The sequence below is a fragment of the Acomys russatus genome, chromosome 17 (assembly GCF_903995435.1).
Source record: "Acomys russatus chromosome 17, mAcoRus1.1, whole genome shotgun sequence".
In the NCBI taxonomy this organism is placed as follows: domain Eukaryota; kingdom Metazoa; phylum Chordata; class Mammalia; order Rodentia; family Muridae; genus Acomys; species Acomys russatus.
In genome coordinates, this window is record NC_067153.1 from 29,689,562 (window position 1) to 29,702,404 (window position 12,843).

At 40.9% G+C, this 12,843-nt stretch overlaps 1 protein-coding gene across 3 annotated transcripts in view; it reads left to right on the forward strand.

The window, feature by feature from the left end:
* Nucleotides 1–12,843, forward strand: part of Samd12 (sterile alpha motif domain containing 12) — a 447,164-nt gene that overhangs the window by 186,476 nt on the left and 247,845 nt on the right. The gene's annotated exons all lie outside the window — the stretch shown is intronic.

Here is a 12,843-nt window from a genome sequence, read left to right on the forward strand (position 1 = left end):
GCTCTGTGGGAAGGGGTGCTGAGAACCCTGAGACTCTCCCACAACCTTTCTTTTCTTCTGATAGAAAACTGAGCCCATGGTGGAAAAAGTCATTTGCCATGGGATTACCAAGTGCCCTGGACACCAAGCGTTCCCCCAGGTCTACGCTCTCCTTTGAGAATTGGCAATTTTCTCATTCCGGTCACCCCTATTCCTTTATTATTATTATTATTATTATTATTATTTTTAGAAATCGATTTTTAAAATGTTATTAATTTATTCATATTACAACTCAGTTGTTATCCCATCACTTGTATTCTCCCATTCCTTCCTTCCTCCCACTTTCACCCTATTCCCCTCCCCTAGGTCTGTGACCAAAGGGGACCTCCTCCCTCACTATATGGTCATAGGCTATCAAGTCTCATCTTGGTAGCCTACTTATTCTTTCTTTGAGTACCACCAGGCCTCCCTAGCCAATGGGGACCCTTATTCCTTTAAAGGGGATCATGTTGTGGAGAATGCACTTTCACTGCCATTCAGTTTCCATCGGCAACTCCCCCTTCACTAGATAAAAATTTGGCTGGGCAGTCTTAGGGTGCCTTCAGTGGGACCCTTGAGCCTTGAGCCCTAGAGAAACACAGAGGAGGTATGTCAAGTTGAGGGAAATGTGTCACCAAGAGCATCACCCTTCATGTCTGGCTTTCATCCTTCATTCAGTGAGAAAGGTTATTATGGAAACAGGATTCTAGCCAGTCAAGATTTTTTTAAATGTGTAGCCAGATAACTTTAGAATTTTACTATTTGAGTAATGAGTAATTATACGATAAACATGCCCAGTTGTAGCCCAAGCTGATTAAGAAAGAGTGAAATTCTAACTCAAGAAGGGTCATTTTTAATACGCCCCCCCCCAACTACTGCTAATGGCCCTTTTAGAATGATTTCTAGAGCCCTAAGGGGAGTAAGGGCACATATCTTTGAAGTGTCTAGATTTCACATTCTTATCCTTCCTTTGACTGAAAGTCTGTATAAGAAAAGCCCAGTGCGGGTCTGTTGATCTGAGCCAAGAGTGATCAGTCCATTAGTAGTCATTTGCTTGATAACTGTTATCTCCATCTGATAATGGCTGCTTATTGCCCCTTAATTCCTGCGTGATGGTAGCAACAATGCCTTTTGACAGTCTTCCTTGAGAGCAGTGGCATCACTAATCGTGGGAATGATGTCATGCCCTCAGACACAGATGAGCTTCATAAAGGTTTACGTAAGGAAGAGGAACAGTAAGCACCCTCAGAGTGAGTGGCTTCAGTGCCAAGGAAATAACCAAAGAGCTCTGCTAAGTGACCTCCAAAAAAGGGGTGAGAGTGAGATGTGTGTTGTTCAGCTGCCAGGATGCTCTCTCTGGGTAGCATTTTTGGTATCCACAAAACACCTGAGATCTTAGCAAACCACCACAAGGGCCTAAGCTCGAAGTAAAACTTATTCTGGCAAGCTATTCAACCCCACTTCCTTATTTCCAAAATAAAGATAGGACTTAAAATATCAGAGAGTTGTGAAAATTAAATATAAGAGGCCAACCCTTCTACCTGCAAAACTCTGTTGTTATTCATGTCAAGTCTTAGCTGAAATTGTAAAAAAAAAAAAAAGTCTCCCTGACTTCATTCTAAGACCAACCTATTTCCTGGCAGGCAGAGTAAGCAGGGAATTTTTTGGGTACTTGGGGAAGAGAGAGAATGATTTCAGTTAACATTTGGTCCACATCTTTTTGATAGTCACCTGTTGAAAGCCAGAGACTACCACTCCTCTTCCCTTGTTCTCTGACCTCTGCTCCTCTCAGGATGAATGGATAGCACCTGAATCACCCCAAGTCCCACATGACCAGAAACTAGAATTTGAACCAGTGATGATAAGCAGGGAAGACAAGTGCATGAAAAATTAAGATGTGGCTAGCAACATAGCTGGGTTGGAAGGGTGCCTGCCAGGGCTACACAAAACCCTGGATTTGGTCCCCACCACCAGATAAACCAAATGTGCTGGCACATGCTTTATAATCTTACCATTTGGAAGGTAGAAATGGGAAAATTAGAGATTCAGAGTTGTCTATAACTTTCTAGTGGATTAAAGACTAGCCTGGGATACATGAGACCCTTCCCCAAAACAAAATGAAACAAAACAATAACAAAAAATAATTAAAATGCAATGTCATGTCAAACCTCAGTAGCCTGTGCACCCTGTAGAGCGGGCTGGGGAGATGGCAGAAGGTGTTGCAAGGAACAGGTCAAAGCCCAGAGGTGCAGCATTACCGTGTGATTTTTTTGCACATTGCTCAGTGAATGCCAGTTTGCTTCTCTTTGATACATGGGAGATACTCCCAATGTCTCCCTCCTGGTTCTACTGGGAAGAATGACCACATCACAGGAAGTAACAAGTAACTGTAGAATGGCACAGTTTTCCTATGTGCTGTTCTGATTTCTGAGAAAATGGACCACACATATAAGCAGTGCTGAATTCATCTAGCTCTATTATCCTGAGCACTGGGGAAGGAGTGCCCAAAGGGAAAACAAAATAGTCTAGGCTGGTACATACTCTGTGCTAATCTGAAAGGCTATGAACAAGAGTATTTACTTGTTTGCTGAGGGATGCTGTTCACTTGTTTTTCTTTAAATAAGGATAAACAGCTTCTTGCTCACTGAGGGCACAAGTTCTCTCAATGTAGCCTATAAATGCCCTTTGATTTTGAGGCAACCAGTCCAATGACAGTAAATAAAATGAGAATATGTGAGTTGGATGGAGTGTGTGTGTGTGGGGGGGGGAGTTGGGGAGAGCAATAGATAGGTTTTTTTTTCCAATGGAATGTCTGATTTACATATCATGCACCAAAATCCCACTCCATCCCTTCCCCTGGGAAAATAAAACAAAGAGACAAATGAAAAATCATGTCACAGAAGCTGTAGTGTATCACGCAGTATAACCTTTTGTCCACATATGTTTACTTTCAAATGTTCATTGCTACGAGTCATGAGTCTGGTTGGAGGCCTACACTATCATTACTGGATCCTCACTGGGACTGCTGTCAGATACCCTATTGTTGCTGTGTGTCAAAGAGATTCTTTTTTTTTTTTTTTTTATGTTTTTTTTTTTTTATTAATTTATTCTTGTTACATCTCAATGTTTATCCCATCCCTTGTATCCTCCCATTCCTGCCCCCCCCCATTTTCCCATTCTTCCCCTCCCCTATGACTGTTCTTGAGGGGGATTACGTCCCCCTATATATTCTCATAGGGTATCAAGTCTCTTCTTGGCCACTTGCTGTCCTTCCTCTGAGTGCCACCAGGTCTCCCCCTCCAGGGGACATGGTCAAATGTGAGGCACCAGAGTATGTGAGAAAGTCATATCACACTCTCCACTCAACTGTGGAGAATATTCTGACCATTGGCTAGATCTGGGAAGGGGTTTAAAGTTTACCTCCTGTATTGTCCTTGGCTGGTGCCTTAGTTTGAGCGGGACCCCTGGGCCCAAAATCTGCCTCTCATATTGTTCTACTTGTAGATTTCTAGGACCCTCTGGATCCTTTTATTTTGCTGTTCTCCCATGCGTCTCTCATTTAGAGTCCCAATAGGATGCCTTCCCCTCTGTCCCAGTTTCGTGGTAAGTGAAGGCTTTCGTGGGACATGCCCCTTGGGCTAGTATGCAGATATAAGTGAGTATATACCATTTGATTCTTTCTGCTTCTGGGTTAACTCACTCATTATGATCATTTCTAGCTCAATCCATTTATCCACAAATTTCGGGAATTCCTTGTTTTTAATAGCTGAGTAGTATTCCATAGTGTATATGTACCACAGTTTCTTTATCCACTTTTCTACTGAGGGACACTTAGGCTGTTTCCATGTTCTGGCTATTATGAATAAGGCTGCTATGAACATGGTTGAGCAAATGCTCAACCTCCTTAGTCATCAGGGAAATGCAAATCAAAACAACTCTGAGATTCCATCTTACACCCATCAGAATGGCTAAGATCAAAAATTCAAGCGACACCACATGCTGGCGAGGATGTGGGGAGAGAGGAACACTCCTTCATTGCTGGTGGGAATGCAAACTAGTACAGCCACTTTGGAAATCTATCTGGTGCTATCTCAGAAAAATGGGAATAGGACTTCCTCAAGACCCAGCTATTCCACTCCTTGGAATATACCCAGAAGATGCTCCAGCACACAACAAGAAAATTTGGTCAAAGAGATTCTTAATCTTTGAGTTTGCAGGTCCAGCCCCTTCATATGTTCCGGCAGGTCATGCATGGGGTAGATGTTGGGGTGAGGTTCACTCAGATCCCTGGATCAGGGCCCACTCCCATGTCATCAGGGCAGGGCCCACTTTCCTGCTCCTGTGTCATCATGGCAGGGCCAGCTCACCCACTCCTGTGTCCTCAGGGCAGAGCTGGCTCACCTCACTCCGAGTAGATGGGATTCTTGAGTCAAATCCTTCTAGCTGTTTACCCCAACCTACCTTTAAGACACAGTAGCTATGTGACATCACACAAGCTAGTCCCCATCAGTAGCATAAGAATGATGTTTAACTTAAAGGGTTTGGGGGGGGGGGAGATTAAAGGAGATGATATGTGTGAAAGGCCAAACTTAATGCTGAGAAACAGTAGGCATTCATCCATTTAGCAAGTATTTATGGAGCACTTATCACTCAGTGAGTTGATATATCAGTAAATAAGGTAACTAGTAATCCATGGGTGTTGGATGTCTGTATGTGTTCTTCGAATACTGTCATACCATTTGTGTTAGCCAATGCTGGCTGTAGGGAGCTAATTGGCAACTCTGGGTTGTAGATAACTAACAGTGCGCTAACCTCCTGCATTTGTCTGCACTTCTACTTTAATTATTTATTTTAATTACCAATAGTATATTAGTCACTTATGGTCAATGTAGTCTGAATGTATTTAGTGAAAAATACTGTTTTAAAGAGATCAAAGTCATCTAACTTTTATTGTACTATATTGTTTTGTTGGTTAGTCTTGCCAATCTCTTTCTTCCCCGGTTTATAAGTTAAGCTTTGTCACATCATATACACAGGAAAATGCATGATATAATTTAGGGCTCAGTATGGAAGACCCTGAAATATCATCCCTGAAGAAAAAAACAGAGACTTTGGTAGAACAAATTATTTTAGCTATGTACAAGTAAATTATGTTCCACGGAGGTTTGCTTGATTCCTCAGCCTCTATGAAAAAGTGGCCTGGCATTGCCCACCGATTTTAGCCATCCCAACCTGTAACTGTATCTGCTGTTGGGTTCTCCTTTGAACTAACAATAACACCTTACCAGTTTCTTCAGTCATGAATTAAATGAAAATCTTAAACACATGTTGATTTTGTATGAGTGAATGATTTAAACTTTTTTTTTTAGACAAGGTCCCACCAAGTGGCCCTAGCTTGTCTGAAACTTGCTAAGTAGGCATGCCTGGCCTCAAACTTATAGTGTCTCTTCTCCCTTAGTCTCTGAGTTCTTAAATTACAGGAGTGTCCCATCATACCCACCTTGATTTAAACCTTCTGTTTGAAAACTACACATAACCTTGAAATATTTTTTATTTATACTTTTATGAGCAATTTCACCATATTAAGATTTTTCTTGTGCCGCTGTTTCAAGAACATTAAATTCTAACTGGATTTTCAACTCAGTTGTAAAATCTAAGAAAAGAGATGCTTTAACCCACCAGTGCTTCAAAGCATTTTATACATTTTTCTATTAGTATTTCTGATAATTCTGTTGTGCTCAGAAAGAACCTGCTGTGTTGTGACAGACATCTTTGATCAGACAAGAAGTTACTTGTGTTAATTCCCTGCAGAATCGTTCATAAAAAGAAGTAAGATGCCTGGAACACTGGAGAGACAGGCATTAGGGTATATAGACTGGAATCGTCAGATTATGTTAGAAGGTAAGAAAATTCACCTCTTTTGCTCTGCTTGCAAGATTTTCCCATGGCTTCCTGGAGCCTGGTTTGGAATGCTGATGAAGAGGCTTTGTTGGGACCAGGTGTAAACTCATGGGGAACTTTTGGATTCTCTTTTATGCAAAATTAAGGATCTTTTCAGGTTGGAGGGGCCTGGCTGTGCCCAGTATTCCTATGGTAGCTGCTAAGTCACTTCAACTTCTCTGGCTTCAAACCCAATCTTTGTGAGGGCTCTTTCCCCTGCCAACTTTAAAGACTCAAATGTTCATGGGCAAAGCACTAAGTCATTTTCCAGAATATATGATATTTTTAAAAGCTATCTTGAATATATGTGCGAAGGGTTTCTGTGAGTCTATTTTATGCAATAACAATGTGTGTTCTTTACATGTCTGCAGCAATCTCCTTTGCAGATGTTTCTTATTGGTGTTTTCTATTGAAGTGGTCTTCCACATAATAGGTAGATGCCTTTAGTTCTTTGGTGGGAGAAGGGGGTAGGGAGTGAAAGGACTTCTATCATTACCTCTCCCTCTACTTAAAAGTATTCCACCAAGGATAAGCATTAACACAAAAGCTCAAAACCGTTCAAAGTCCAGACAGTAAGCGTCAGCAGAATGCTCAGCCGCAGATGGGACAGGTGAACTACATCGCCCTCTCCAAGACTCAGCAACCATCACTGAGAAAGAGGCAAAAAGAACTTAAGAGTCAAAGGTTTTTCTAGCATGACAGGACTGTTTGCCCTGATGAGTTCATAGCAGCTGTGGGTTTCTGCATAAGGCCCACAGGAGAAAAGGCTACTCAACATCCTAGCATGGAAGAGGAAAAGAAGCCATGAACCCTCACCCCTAACCAAGCTGCTACAGACCGTTGTTGGCTTCCCGAGAAGGCAGAGTCAGTTTTCTTTAAGAGTGTGGCTCGTGGTAGTCATCCACCTTCCAGGGGATGGCCTCAAACCCAGTAGTATATGGACAGCACAAATTGGAGTTGATGAGTTGTTGCTGTTGTTGTTGTTGCAACATTTGGGATGGTGTGGAGGTGAGGACAGGTCTGCTAGCCAAATGGTCAGAATATTCTCCACAGTTGAGTGGAGAGTGTGATATGACTTTCTCACGTACTATGGTGCCTCACATTTGACCATGTCCCCTGGAGGGGGAGACCTGGTGGCACACAGAGGAAGGACAGCAGGTAGCCAAGAAGAGACTTGATACCCTATGAGAATATATAGGGGGAGGTAATCCCCCTCAGGAACAGTCATAGGGGAGGGGAATAATGGGAAAATGGGAGGGAGGGAAGAATGGGAGGATACAAGGAATGGGATAACCATTGAGATGTAACAAGAATAAATTAATAAAAAATAAAGATAATGAAAAAAAAAGAAGTTAACAGAGGGAGTTGGAGATGAATATGATCAATACGATGTATAAAATTCTCAAAGAATCAATAAAACATTTTTTTAAACTAGGCAAGTAATATTCATGTCCCTAAAATTTGGCAGCTTACTATGAAGCAAAGAGAAACCACTTCATATTTTTCAATCCTTTTGTGTGTGACTCTATGCATTTGCTAGCCTTTTTCTATCCAGTGCACGTTTTTCTGAGTCCTTCTATCCCTTTATCCTTTGCAATTGTCTTCTTTTATTATGGGCAGTTCCTCATAGGTATATAGTTAACAAATGCCAGAAAAAAGTGGAATGATAACTTATGTAATGCACCAATGAGAATTCTCCAGTAGAAGCACGCACAATGTAGACATATTGGAGTGCGCCCTCTGAATGTTTCTCATCGTCACTGCCTTTCACTCCGGCTTTTATGCTCTACTTTTCTGTGCCTCTGTATTTTTGCTGCTCTGTGCTTTCAGTGGCTTCTCAAGCATTGCTTCATATCCACATAGTAAAGTACCAGACTTTAGGACACGAGTTATCTCTTATAATGTCTCAATTATAACATTTATTTTCAGCCTTAGTTCCTTTCTACAGAAAACTTAACTCTCTACTTACTCACTGGCTTAAAAAAATTCTAAGCCTTCTTTAACCAAGGGTATTATACTTACTTTTTTAAATTTGAAAGTTATATAAATGTCTAAAGGTTAAAAAAAAAAAACAAAAAAACATTCAATGCTGTCCAAAGTTTGTTGAGCCAATTAAAAAAAAAAAAAAAAAAAAAAAAAAAAAAGCCTTTTTTGATGAGACATAAACCCAGAAATTATGAAAACAGACATCAAAATATCAACATTCTCCCTGATACATTTTAGTGACTGCCATTTGGTTCTCAGGTAAATGAATTGCTAACATAATTTTTCCTCAAAATCCGGCATCTTATCACTGCCATTCTGTTCATGGCACAAAAAGATTACCTTAAGGCACATGCCAGGACAGAATGTGTCACTGGTCTAAGCACATGCAAGCTAGAGGGCAGGAAAACACCCAGAAGCATTAGTTAGGGTGTCTCTCATCATCGAAGTGGAGATGAATGTCCCTCCAGCAAGCCACCCAGGGGGCTTCCCCCTCCTTCCCACTGTCCACTGTCCATGGGGGATGGCCAACCAGCCTTTGTTTGAACACCTCTGGGTTGCATATTTTGTTGTTTTAAACAGCAGTCTCTTCTTATTCAGAAGTTGGAATTTTGCAGTAGCTCTGATCATGATGGCTACAGAATTTGATTTCCATCGTAGCTCTTCCTGGAAGCTGCAGACATGGTGAACAGCATTGAAGGGTTTCGGGTGTCACATCCACTCTACTGTACTCAAACCTGCATCTCCACCTGGATGATCTGTTTCCTTTCTACCTAAGGTTTAGATACCATGTGCTACAGACAGCCTTCCTTAGGTCTCATTTGCATTGGACACTGCATCCTGAGGCTCTCAGGATAGACTGTATGGCTAGAACTGTCCAAAAACTGTAACTATTACTACCTTCTTGGTCATATTTAACTGAATCAAACTCATGGTCTCTTTTGAGTTTCTAGATTAGAAACCCTTTCCTGAAGAAAGCTATGGATGACTATCTTGCTTATAAGTTCTTCTTGATAATTTCCCAACCATGGCTTATCTCCCAAGGTTTACTTCTGGCTGGACTGATGATTGATAATCCCATATGCTTCCTCCCAAGTTCCTTGTCTGCCTTTTCTTCAATGTTATTATCAAATATTGACTGTAGAAAACAATAGATTTTGTTACATTTCATACATAATAAACATTGGCCACCTTCAGTCCTCTATGCTCCTACCCAGCTCCCCTTTTCCACAGTTTCCCTTCCTCTCTCTAGTGTTGCTCACATATCTGTGCTTTTAGAGATGACCACTTGGAAAGACTGATTCTCCTTCGCTCAGCAGACGCTAAATTACCTACAGTCCTTCATCTAAATATGGGCCCTTAGGAGATTTTCCCCACCTGCTAGCCTAAGGTCGGCTTCCGCCCTCAGGTTGTGCAGACACCACAGCTCACAGAGCCTAAGGGGAAGGAATGTAGCTTAACTACGCTGATGGGTTACACAGGACCTTGGTCGGTGTTGTGTGTGAGGAGAAACAGCCTTCTCCAAGATAGTTTTCAGTCAAGTAGTTCCCTTAACTGGGGGGTGAATAAGGGGTATATAAGCCTTGGGGAAGTGGGTGGAGGCTTTGGGAGTGAGTGTACATCATTGACTGGGGCTGAGGTGCTGATAGTTTACATCAAGAGGAATTCTAGGTGGTAGCTAGACATGCCCTTTTAAGAAAAATAGGAAGTTTTCACCTGAAACCTGGTCCACAGGCTACATGACTACCTCCAGGGTGGCAGAGGTGGGGATTGCAAGGCTACATGCACTGGGGCATACAGGCCCAGAACAGAGAAGGTATAGTTCCTACTCCCACTGATCTCAAATGAGATTTTTCAGGTTTTAGACACATTTCAAGCTCACTCTTGTTCCTGGCCAGCCCCCACTCCTCCACCCCCAACCCCCACCCAGTCACACAGCTCACCTGCCCACTCCGGTCTGTATTAGCTCCTAGACCTAGAAAGACCAACACAAGTCCTCCCTCATTTGTGGTTCTAATCTCCAGATCTTTAGTGTCTGGAGTAACCACAGATACTAACTAGAAAAGTCAGAAGAGATGCGGTGGAGGGAGAGGAAGCTCTGGAGAGGGTGATAATGGGTTGCAGTGCTTTGGCTGTCTGAAGATTTCTCTGAAACTTTTACTCTCCACCCCATCCGTGTGCTTCATGCATCTCTGCTTGCAGAGGGCCTTCCTTTCCATCCCTCTACAAACAAGCTTTTCTGGCTCTTCTTCAGCCAGATACGACGTATATCCTGTAGTTATTGGTTTCCTCGGTAATATTCATTCTCCTGTCCTCAGTCTGGCTCCCCCAGTGCTTCTTCGAGTCCATTCCAGCCTCCCACTCAGCCTTATTTGTATTCATTCTACTTATTTGTTAAATGACATTAGTTAACACACTGGCTTAAAATTTCTAGCACTTCTCATATGCCAGGTAGAGGACTGTACTCAATGGTTGCAGAATACATGTTCTCCCTAAGATTGAGAGAATTGTACAACGCAATATAGAATATGTGAGACCATAGATAAATGAAGGTAAACCTCAGAAATTTTATATATATATATTTTTTTTTCCCTGATTGTACTGGAACTAAATTGCAAATTATTAAAAACATATCTGTGGAGCTGGTGAGATGGCTCAGCGGTTAAGAACACTTGCTGCTCGATCAAAGGACCTGAGCTCAGTTCCCAGCACCCACACAGTGTCTTACATGTTTCTGTAACTCTAGTTCCAGAGGATATGATGTTCTCTTCTGGTCTCTGTAGGCACCAAGCACACATAAGGTATATGTACATCCATACATGCAGGCATAACATTCACATGTGTAGAATAAAAACAAATATTTTTAGGTACATAAAAATAAAACAAGTAAATATGTTTAAAAATTAGATTTTTATGACATCAAGTAATTTGCAATGGTTAGGAACTTAACATGTACACATATAGCTATAAAGATGAAGAAGAAACCACAAGATAAACTGGAAACTATTTGAAATTTGATAGTAATAAAAACAATTTCATCAAAAACTCATTTCGTGTAGCTGTGGCAGAACTGAGAGGGAAATTATCTTAGCCATATTAGAAAAAAAGAAGAAAGACATTATTTTAAAAAGTTAAATTCCCTATCACAGACCTAGGGGAGGAGAATAGAGTGAAAGAAGGAGGGAGGGAGGAACGGGAGGATACAAGTGAGGGGACAGCAATTGACGTGTAATCTAAATAAATTAATAAAAAATAAATATAAAAAGTCAAATTCCCATCAAAGAAATTAGGGGAAAAAGGAATAAACTAATGCCAGAGCAGAAGGAAGAAATCATACATTTAAGAGCCAAAGCTAATGAAGCAGAAAATATATACACCATGACAAAATTTACAAAGGTAACTAGTCCTTTGAAAATATAGTAAAATTGATAAATGTCTAGCTAGACTGAACAAGAAAAAAGGTGATATCAAGAAAGTGGTTTATCACTAAATTTTACATACATTAGAAGATAATTTAACATGGTTATATGATGAAGCAAATGTGTTGTTATTACGTGGTGTTATAAAACATGCTTATCCCAATACCCTCAGTAGCATATGAGAAACGTGAAAACATGCTTATGTCAGTACACTTGGTAGCATATGGGAAACGTACAAAATTCTTAAGTTAAAACTGAATAAAAAAAATATGTAACCACATATTCCTTAGTGAATTAAACTTATGCTTATAACCTCTCACAAAAAAAGTCTAAGGCCAGAAAGTTTTTTTTGTAAATTGAAGCAGTTGTTAATACTAAACATTCCCAAATCACTCTTAAGAAGCAGAAGGAAAGAGAGTCTCTTCAATCCTTAGCATAACCATTACCAAAGCAAGAAAATGGTACAGGCGATAGTAATATATTTAATCGTATAATCAATGTAAATCTAAAAATTCTTGACAAAATGTGAACTCAATCTTGCCTATAGAAAATATCATACATCCGTACATAGAAGACATAGTCTACTGGGAAGAGGGATTTGAAGAAAGAGTCTCAGATTTCCGAGGTTGGTGAAGTAAGGTCAAGGGATCAGTACTGAAGCTCTACACCTGTAGAAAGGGTAAAAACACTGTTTTCCCTCTGTTTTTCCCCTCCTTCATTTTGTTTGGTTGCTGAAGACCTCACAATGCTTCTCAAAGAATCCAATATACTTGAATTGCAATAAATGTATATTTAAATGGATAAAATTCAACACTGATTCATGACAAAAATTTTCAGATGAGAATAAATACAATCTTTATTAAGAAGAATATAATAGACCTATAGCTAGCAGGCTATCCGAATGCGACCTGATAGGCTGTGGTCATATGGTGGGGAGGAGATTCCCTTCTGTCAGAGGTCTAAGGGAGGAGAATAGGGCAAAAGAGGGAGGGAGTGTGGGAAAGGGAAGGTACAAGTAGGAGAATAGTAATTGGGATGTAATCTGAATAAATTATAATAATAAATAAATAAAAATAAAATTTACCCTGCCTACAAGATGTGCAGGGGTAAAGATAGAGCAGAGATTAAGGGAATGTCTAACCTGAGACCCACCCCATGGGTGAGAACCAACCCTTGACATATTAACAATATTCTGCTATGCTTCCAGATAGGAGCCTAGCATAGGTATCCTCTGAGAGTCTCCACCCAGCAGCAGATGAAACAGATGCTGGAACTCATAGCCAAACACTGAGTGAAGCATAGGGAGTCTTGTAGAAAACTGGGGATGGAGAATAGAAGGACCTGGAGGAGACAGGAGCTCCACAAGAAGACCAAAAGAACCAACTAACTAGGGCCCAGAGGGGCTTGTGGAGTCTGAAGCACCAACCAAGGACCATGAATAGGCTGAACCTAGGCCTACTACACAGATGGGCAGCTCAGGGTT